Source organism: Bidens hawaiensis, unplaced genomic scaffold, assembly GCF_021521415.1.
Source record: "Bidens hawaiensis isolate Kalapana, Puna unplaced genomic scaffold, B.hawaiensis_p1.1 tig00068956_1, whole genome shotgun sequence".
Taxonomy (NCBI): Eukaryota; Viridiplantae; Streptophyta; class Magnoliopsida; order Asterales; family Asteraceae; genus Bidens; species Bidens hawaiensis.
Window position 1 is genome coordinate 31,753 of NW_027502168.1, and position 10,012 is coordinate 41,764.

Sequence of the window (10,012 nt, forward strand, 5' to 3'; positions counted from 1 at the left end):
ATCATCAAGCTCTTTCAGCGCATCAATAACGTCATCTTCAACTAACACCACATCATCACCAGAACCACCAGCCACGTCAGTAGACTCCCCCTCAGCTGTGGAAGTACCAAGAGCTTCAGAAGTTCTTGGCAGCTCCTCACCTGCATCTTTCGATGCATTGGGATCATCGTCTCGGTCATTCCTCTTCTTCGTTCTGAGCTCGTCGCCCTTACAGCTAATCTCCCCCTGAGATGCCAAGAACTCCTTCAAGGCATCTATGATTTTCCCATGCTCGACCAGGAGGGATGCCTGTAGTTGATTTGCTTCCACTAGGCTTTGAATAGTCTTCGACTGCTCTGCCACGATCCGCTCTAGTGAAGCTATTCTCTCTGAGTCTGACATAGGCGAAGGCGAGACTCCAGAAGCAGGCGTAACCGCAGGTGGTATCATACCTGATAACCCTGCAGCAGTACCTAATTTGTGATTGACGCAGATTGGAGTATCATATGGAGAACTGTCCTCCATCTTGAAGCGCTTGAGCACATCATGAACATACTTCGTTTGATGAATGAACATCCCGTCATTCCTCTGATCAACCTGCAATCCTAGAAAGAAAGTTAGTTCACCCATAGCACTCATTTCAAACCTTTTCTTCATGACGGCTTCAAACTCCTGACACATGGAGACTTTTGATGCAGCAAATATTATGTCATCCACGTAGACTTGAACCAGCAGGATGTCGCTTCCATCTCTTTTGAAGAACAACGTGCTATCAATTTTCCCTCTTTCAAAACCATTCTCGAGCAAGTAATCCGATAAAGTTGCATACCAGGCACGAGGTGCCTGATGTAATCCATACAACGCCTTGCTCAACCTGTACACGTGATCTGGATAGTCTGGGTCAGGAAAACCCGGTGGTTGCTCAACATACACAACCTCATCAACTATCCCATTCAAAAACGCACTCTTCACATCTAGCTGAAACACCTTCATCTTTTCATGAGCAGCAAACGCCAAAAACAATCTTATAGCTTCCAACCTGGCGACATGAGCAAACACTTCGTTATAATCAATCCCCTCTTGTTGATTAAAACCTTTCACGACAAGCCTCGCCTTGTTTCTTATAATAATCCCCTTATCATCTCTCTTGCCCTTGAACACCCATTTTGTGCCTATTGCATGCACATTCTTTGGTTTTCAACCAAAGTCCAAACTTCCATCTTCTCGAATTGAGCCAACTCTTCTTGCATGGCCTCGACCCACGAGCTGTCCTTTAAAGCCATTTGATAATTTTTCGGTTCAATCTGGCTTATAAAGCAGGTATACAGGCATTCATCGATTATTCCTGTCTCCTTAATGCTTGAATAAACACAGGTATGTTAGGTCAATAAGGAAAGGTTAATCGTTCAGAATAATAGGACAATTCCGAACAATTTAGTTAACCATTAGGGGTTTACCGTTAGCGATTCTACAGTATAGGGTTCTATAGTTTCACTAATTGGTATCTTTCCAAATGATAGGAGGTTAACAGGAGCTAACTTCTATCGACGACCGTAAAAATATCGCTAAAGTCTATTGATTTAAAACTACAACGTACTTAATACCACTTTTGGATCATGACTTGCTTTATTTGAACTACTCCCAAAAGCACGGCTCCTTGCTTGATCAGAGGTTGATGCTTGTCATGAGGTTCATCTTCCAACAACACCTTGGTTCAACTTTGGGCAATTTCTCTTGAAACGTTCTGTACTGCCACATTCCTAACAAGTACAACTGTTTGGCATAATTTGATTTCTTTGGATGGATTGTTATTGAAGTTGTTGGGTTCGGAGTGGTTGCACACGAATGGATTGGGGTTGTCGGTTCACATGGCTTCACTTGGTTCTACAATTGTGGCATTACGTCCATCTTTGCTACACCTGTGGCCTACTATCACTCGACATTCTTCTTCCTGCCGATAACCATATTTTCCACATTTAGGGAATGACCCTTTATGCGGTTCATGTTTTCACACCAGAACTAGTCTTAGTATAATTCTGGGTTGTAGGACTTACCTACTTATTCAAAGGCCTATCTTGCACTATGCCTTTATCACTTCTCTTCTTTAACACCCGACGTCTCACCTACCGTCCTTCCAGTCCGCTTCCCATAGAGTTAAGTATATCGATGCTGGCTTGTGACACAACCCTTCCAAAGGTTGTATATTTTACCGGATTGACTATACTCCTTATCGATGGAGTTAGTCCCCAATATAGCGCTCACTTCGCTTAGTTTCAGGGGTAATTAGCCATGTTACCAGACATGACAATTCCTTCAAACTATTAGCGTGTTCTAAGTAATCAGCACGCAACATTTCTATTTTTTTATAGCTCAGTTCCCAATCCCTGAACTTAATTACTCGAATAAAAGTGCTCTAGCACAAGAATTTTAAATTCCGACCATGTCCTCTGAGCAAAAATTTTCTAACAATAATTTTGTACCATCGTGTTCCATCACGATACAACATAATCTACCAACATATCTGTAGCATATTTCACTACACAATGTTCTAGTCTCTTACCAATATCCTTAACCATTTCGATCTTTTCTATCTACTCGTTAATCTATTCCTCCCTTTACCATCAGTACCCTATTAATAATTTCCTTACCACAAACAACAACATATCCTTCATACCGAATCTAATTCATTACGACTACTATTCATGTTTAGTTTATAACTAATACTTGTAGTCACAATAGTATCTGGTGGGACATTATCACTCTTAGTAATAACACTAAGAATTGAAATATTCATAATCATGTAATTGCTCAATCTATAAGTCTGCGATCACATTTGCACCAACACTAGCAGTGATCTGTGATACGACATTCGGTATCATCACCTGCTATCTTTGAGCAATCCACTGAATCATATCAATCTCCATCATTGGAGTTACTCTTTTTATGTCATTCTGCCGTACCCATCCCGTACGCAATAATCAATATTAATCTCACCGTTTAACTCGTTACCAGCTCAATCATAAAAAAACAGGTATACATACACACCAAATATTATCACACATATTACACATACCAGTATCTAGTATATATATGTCCCACAAATATGATCTCACATGGACACTGTTAACCCAGAACACTTCCAATGACATCTGGGGACACTGTTAACCCAGAACACTGTTGCGGGGCCTTACAATATTAACAACTCAGACAATTACCATCTTAGTACATTTCCGTACGATTCCCGTACAATAAACAATATATATAAATCCACGCAAATCCATACGTTCAGTAAAATCCACGCAAATCCATGCGTTCAGTATGTATTTAAATATTTCAGTAGTAACATGCTTCCGCCCCGGGAAAACATTTGAAACAATTCAGAAAAAAGGGGCTCGTGAAACTCACCTTAGCACATGCAAGCAGGTAACAACAATCAATATCTGTTAACCCGTCCAATCTGTAATATGATCCCTACGACCATTACCATACACTCAATATTAATATAACTTTAATCGTATCAACCGGTACATCTGGGGACACTGTTAACCCAGCACTGTACCCGTTCTGGGGGCAAGGTTAACCCAGAAACACTTTTCCGGACTCAGATTGTGATGTCGTTTAGAGTTCAACAGTCAAATCTTCTAATAGCTGTTTTCCCCGTTTTGCGTGCCTAGCACGGTTATCAAATTTTATGTTTCAAAATGAGTTTGGTCACACACGACCCGAAAATCGTTGTTGACTGATAATTTAATTAAAGTGGTGAAATTAGTACTCGGTTTAGACGCCCCGATTGACCTCGGGACCCGTTTCCGTCTTTGGCGTACCGGAAACTGTTAAATCGGTTAAAAATACCCAAATCATCCGAATTATTTTCGGATGATTCATTTTTACTTGTTTAACTCAATTATATGAAAATAGTTCATTTTTAAGGTTTTTATACACCAGTCAGCTCGCTTAAGCGAACTTCACCGGTTTACGCGTTTTAACTTTAAAAGTTTGATAATTAGCACAAATACGTATCCGTTTACTCTCGGATCTTGAAATTTTGCACACATCACTTTTTAACAGTGGGGAATTTTATAAAAATATTTCCAGAATTAATTTCTATATTTAAAATTTATTTATCTATTTTTAAACACCATTTAAACACTAAATATGTCGTAAATACCAAACGATCTTAGAAAAATCCCAAATATTTCCTGGATGTCCCCTGCCATCCACATAGTCCCCTGTAATTTTTCCAGAACCAAAATCTTCTTTTACATGCCATGTTCACTAAAACCGAGCTAGAATCCCTAGAACTCGTTTAACCGAAAAGCCTACTTAGACTTCTCCAACTGACCTCAAATTTTGTGAGTGACTTATACATGATATAAAACGCTTATCTGCAATTTTCCAGAATTTTTCATAATATTTAACTATTTTTCACCATTTTTGGCCAAAACCGAGCATTAAATTCACCAAATATTCATCCTTTGTCCAAAAATTACCAAAAATTCACAGAACTCTTATTTCATGTTTATAACATCCCAGTAAAAATTCATGATCTAACTCTAAAGCATCAACAATCTGTCCAAATTTCCCAAAACCGAACATAACCGAATATACCTTTCGTTTTCCGCCACTACAAGCTACAAACTCATCTTTCCGCCTTATCTACCACTAAATACAGAGCCTACAAACAACATACCACAATACCAAGCAAGTTACACTCACGATCAAGCCATTTCTTTCATGGTTACGGTTATGATACTAAAACAAAGATTTAACCGTAAAAATTCGTTTTTGATTCGTTTAACTCCTTTCTTGGAACAAGATCCCTTGTATAACCCGTATACATCACTTGATCATGCAAGAATCGGTTTCCATCTCGGGTTTTCACCCTTTTTCACTTGGAACCTCCTTTTCTTGCAAGAACACTCAAGAAACGAATATGAACACGTAAATAACACGATTTTACCTCGGTTTTTCTTGCTAGAATTGTCGGTTTTTTGATTCAAGATCTTGAGAGAATTAAAGGTTTGTTGGATTGTGTTTGTAAAAAAAGAAAATGAAATGTGTTTTGTGGATAAGGAGTCCGATCGGACTAAAGGGAGGGGTGGGGTGGGACCCACCTCTTCATTTCTAGCCACATATTCCGATTTCCGAAATCTGGATAATGTTTTGGATAATCTGGTTCAGTTCGTTTTTCGGTTAAACGTTTAATTCGGCTTAAAACGAGGCTAAAACGGTCGTTTTTCGGCTTAAAATAAAATTTATATAAAACCGATTTAAAAACTTAAACCATGACATTTATTAACTTAAAACATCATAGTATTAATAATTGTGCATCTTTTTCGGCTTGATCGATCGTCTCTTGCTCGGTTTGGTAATAAAGGTTTCGTTTAACGTACCGACATACATTAAATCGAAATTCTTTTTCTGTGCGTACTTTACTTATCCCGAAGCATTAATGCTTCGTAACATCACTAAATATTATAGATATCGCTATAATTGTACCCTCGATTCATTCGGGTTTCAATAACTATCAATCGGTTAATCGTAATTCCAATACGATTCACTGTATAATCGAGTATGATTCGTACTGTGAATCATATATATTCGTATAAGCGCAATATAATTCATATATTCTTTATTAAATAGCACATAAATAGTATATACCGGTTAAGGTATACCTGATTTTGTCGGAATCGTTACAATCGTGTCCTAGACGAAGCCCATAAGTCTAGATACTCGATCCATCCAGGATCTACCAAGATGTACCAAGACTTTAAGAAAGACTACTGGTGGCCGGGTATGAAGAACGAAGTAGTAGATTATGTCAGTAAGTGCTTGACTTGTTTGCAGGTCAAGGCAAAGCACCAGAAAACGTATGGAAAGATACAGCCTTTGGAGATACCCGAATGGAAATGGGAACACATCACCATGGATTTCATAACTAAGATACCGCATACAGCTAAGAACTATGATACCATATAGGTGATTGTGGATCGTTTGACTAAGAGTGCTCACTTTCTGCCCATACGAGAGGCTATCTCGTCAGAAACATTAGCCAATATGTTCGTTAAGGAAGTGGTGACAAAGCATGGGGTGCTGTTGTCAATCATGTCCGATAGAGATACCTGCCTTTTCAAGATATTTGAAGAAGTTCCATGAAGCAATGGGAACAAGACTGAACATCAGCAGGCGTATCATCCTCAAACAGACGAGCAGTCTGAAAGGACCATCCAAACTCTTAAGGATATGCTACATGCTTATGTGTTAGATTTTGGAGGAAGCTGGGACGATCATTTGCACCTGGCGGAATTCTCCTACAACAACAGCTACCATTCGAGTATTGGTTTGCCGCCATTCGAGATGTTGTATGGAAGATATTTTAGAACTCCTGTATGTTGGGGAGAGATTGGTCAGAAAGAAATTGGGATTTTGGAGATGGTACAAGAAACCTCTTCAAAGTTTGATAAGATAAAGGCCAGAATGAAAACTACTCAAGACCGTCAGAAGTCATATGTCGATAAGCAGAGACGCCCGATTGAGTTTAATGTTGGTGACAACGTGATGCTCAAGGTTTCCCCTTGGAAGGGGATTATACGTTTTAGAAAGAGGTGAAAGTTGAGTCCATGATACATTGGGCCATTCAGAATTTTGGCCAGGGTGGGTGAAGTGGCTTACAAACTTGATCTACCCGAAGAACTGGAAGGAATTCACTCTACCTTTCATGTTTCTCACTTGAGAAAATGTCTAGCGGATGACACATCCCATGTGCTGCTGCTGGACATCGAGGTGGACGAACAGTTGAACTATGTCGAGCAGCCTATTGAGATAGTTGACCGCAAAGAAAAGCAGCTTCGTCATAAGTTATTGCCTTGGTGAAAGTGATATGGAAGCACCGTAAGGGATCGATGCTACTTGGGAAGTTGAAGAAGAGATGCGCAAGTTTTACCCGCTTTTGTTTAGTTGAAATAGTTAGGTTTCGGGGACGAAACCTCTTTTAAGGAGGGTAGATTTGTAACATCCGCATTTCTAAAAATAATAAATAACGGGAAGTTTATTATTAATTGTGTGTCGTTAGTTTAATGGTGTGTGTGTTTATGTCTGGATAAGGTTTTGGATGGAATGGGAAGTGGGTGGTGGGCCCTTAGACCCCCTATATATATCCCATCTTATTCTCCATTCCATTTCATTACACAACACCCACACTCAAGAAACACACACCCTTTCTCTCTAAAACCCGAATCCAAGTCCGAGCTAAAGAAGGACGGATCTAGCGTATAAACGCCATCAAACACCAAGAATCACGTCCAGATCCTCGAGTTGTTTCAGATCTGAGCCAAACCTGAGAACAAAAGGTGAGTTGGTTTAAAAATGCTAAGTTTTATGGTTAGAATTGACATGCAAACTGATAGAACAATAGATCGGGTTGTAGCTCGTAAGAAAAAATAAACTTGGTAATTTATAACCTCACGTGGGTGATATAGGACAAAAGATGATGTTTGGACCATGAAAAACACGGGTATACAAAGTTGGTACGACCCAAAACCCATACAAAGAGTAGAATCGGGTCCTAAGGAAGAATCTCGGAGGAAAATGGCCTTAAAATGATAAAAATGAAGTAAAAAGGGGGTTTTCGCATGAAAAAGGGCTTCGCATCGCATGCCATGTGAAATCCAAGAGTTTCGCATCGAACGCTATGCGAAGAGAAATCCTATGCGAAGCGAAATCCCTTGCGAAGCGAAATCGCAAGCAAAGCGAAATCCCATGCGAAGCGAAATCGTAAGCGAAGCGAAATCGCATGCGAAGCGAAATCGTATGCGAAGAGAAATCCCATGCGAAGCGAAATTCCATGCGAAATGGCTCTGCCCCTTGGACCCTGCTAGGGGCTGTCGCCCCTAGACCCCGCTACCAGGGGCGCTGCCCCCAGACCCCCATTAGTTGAGGGTTTCATTAATGTGGATGTATGAAGTAGTAGTAATAGATAACTAACACTCGTGATGTGTTACACAGTTAGCCGTGCATAACTCAGGAAGGGGATTACCATTAACGGTGAACGAAACAGGATCCAGGTGAGTTCTAGCCCCTCTATCTGTTATGCTTTCGGGGATGTGTGCCTACTCCTATGTGATAGTTAATACATTTACTTAATTGATAAGTGTTTGATTCATGTATAACTATGTATTGAATGTTATTACTATATGATGATTACAAGAATGAGCATGTATACAAATATATATATATATACATATATATATATATATGTATATATATGTATATATATGTATATATATAAGACAGGTAAAGTATGCACGTTTGATAAATGTAGGGATGATTGACGAGACAGGTATGGTTATATGGTTATTCGAGGCAGAAGGGACCAGACCCCTTATAATATCTGTGATGTTAGGGACCAGACTCTTATAATATCTTTGATGTTAGGGACCAGACCCTTATAATATCTGTGACGTTAGGGACCAGACCCTTACAATATCTGTGATGTTTAATGTAGAATACCATAGGGTTTTATGAAAGAAAGTATGTAGGTACGTATGCATGTATGTAAAGTTTGTATGAAAGAAATAATAGTAAGTAAGATATGAATACGTATCTTCGGATGTGTATAGGTGAGAATATGAATGTAATGTATGTTAATTGATTAACTAGAACTCACTCAGTGTAGCTGACTTTTAGTATGCACGCAGGCAAATAGGTTGATGCAGCTGGCTTGAGGAGGAACACATGGCATGGACTGAAGAGACTGGCATCCACGATGAAGCGTCATGACTGTTTTAATTAATGTTTATGAAAAGACAATTTGTATGTTAAGACAAAAAAGAATGTTTTGTAATGTGATGTTTGAAGTTTTAAATTATTCCGCGAAGTTTTAATTAACTTTGATATTTAGAACTGTGTTTATGAGTAAATCCAACACCAAAGTAAGGCTTCCGGGAATGAGGCCTTTCAATTAGTGTGCGACTCTGAGAAATAGTTAAAACTTAAAACACAAATATAAATGTACTTGAATAGTTGAATTAATGAAATCTGATAACACAAATTTAGAAGGGATTCAAGAAATACCTGTGGTCCTCCATGCAGAATCTGCAACAAACATCTTAGATGCTATTTTCATAAACTTAGGAACAATATTAAGCTTATTTTCTAAAAGAAGTTTACCATCTTAGTTAACAACATATAATCGATTTGAGCTCAAAATTTAGGTATTTTCTAATTAATCCATGCTTTCAAATTGTCCATTTTTTTTATTTTCAATGAACAGGCCTATATCAACCCATGTAAAATTACCATTAGCTGTTAAAACCTAATACAGAGCACAACTCGTTTGGCCCGTTACAAAAAAAAAAGTCACATATACACCATGATTCACGGGTATATATTTTTGTACATTTAGAAACAACAAAGTAAATAGCATTTTAAGAACAAATTCTAAAGATTTGGGTATTAATAAGTTTATAGCTTATTGTATTTATTTGTGATATGTGAGCATGTTAAGAAAAGAGAAACCATGGTGATTATGTTGTCAAATCTCAGTCCTTCAGCACAAGTTCGATTTAGTTGCATAGCAGGAAGTGCTACTCGATTTAGGGCAACAACGTGGTGAGCGGTGGATAGCAGGAGGATATGGCGATATGGTTAAAAAACCCGACTATCAATTACTAATCGAGCAAACACAAATCAATGTTATTGATATTAATTCAAAGTTCCTACTCCAAACTATAAACAAACTTCACAACAGTTCTTCTATGTGAAAATTATTAGAACTTGACGAAATAATCTAAAAAAGGCACAAATCGTCTGAGATTCAGTTTAAAACATCACAAATTCATCATCGTTAGACCAAATAGTATGAAATTAAATCAATATTATGATCAACAGGTATAACAACAGTTCATAATTGACTAACGTTAAATACGAATAGAGATTGTGAGATCAGTTGAATTTGTCATCACCGTCAAGTCTTACCTAACTACACCATGACAACTGAGGATCACCAGCAATAATTTACCTAATGCAAATGAAA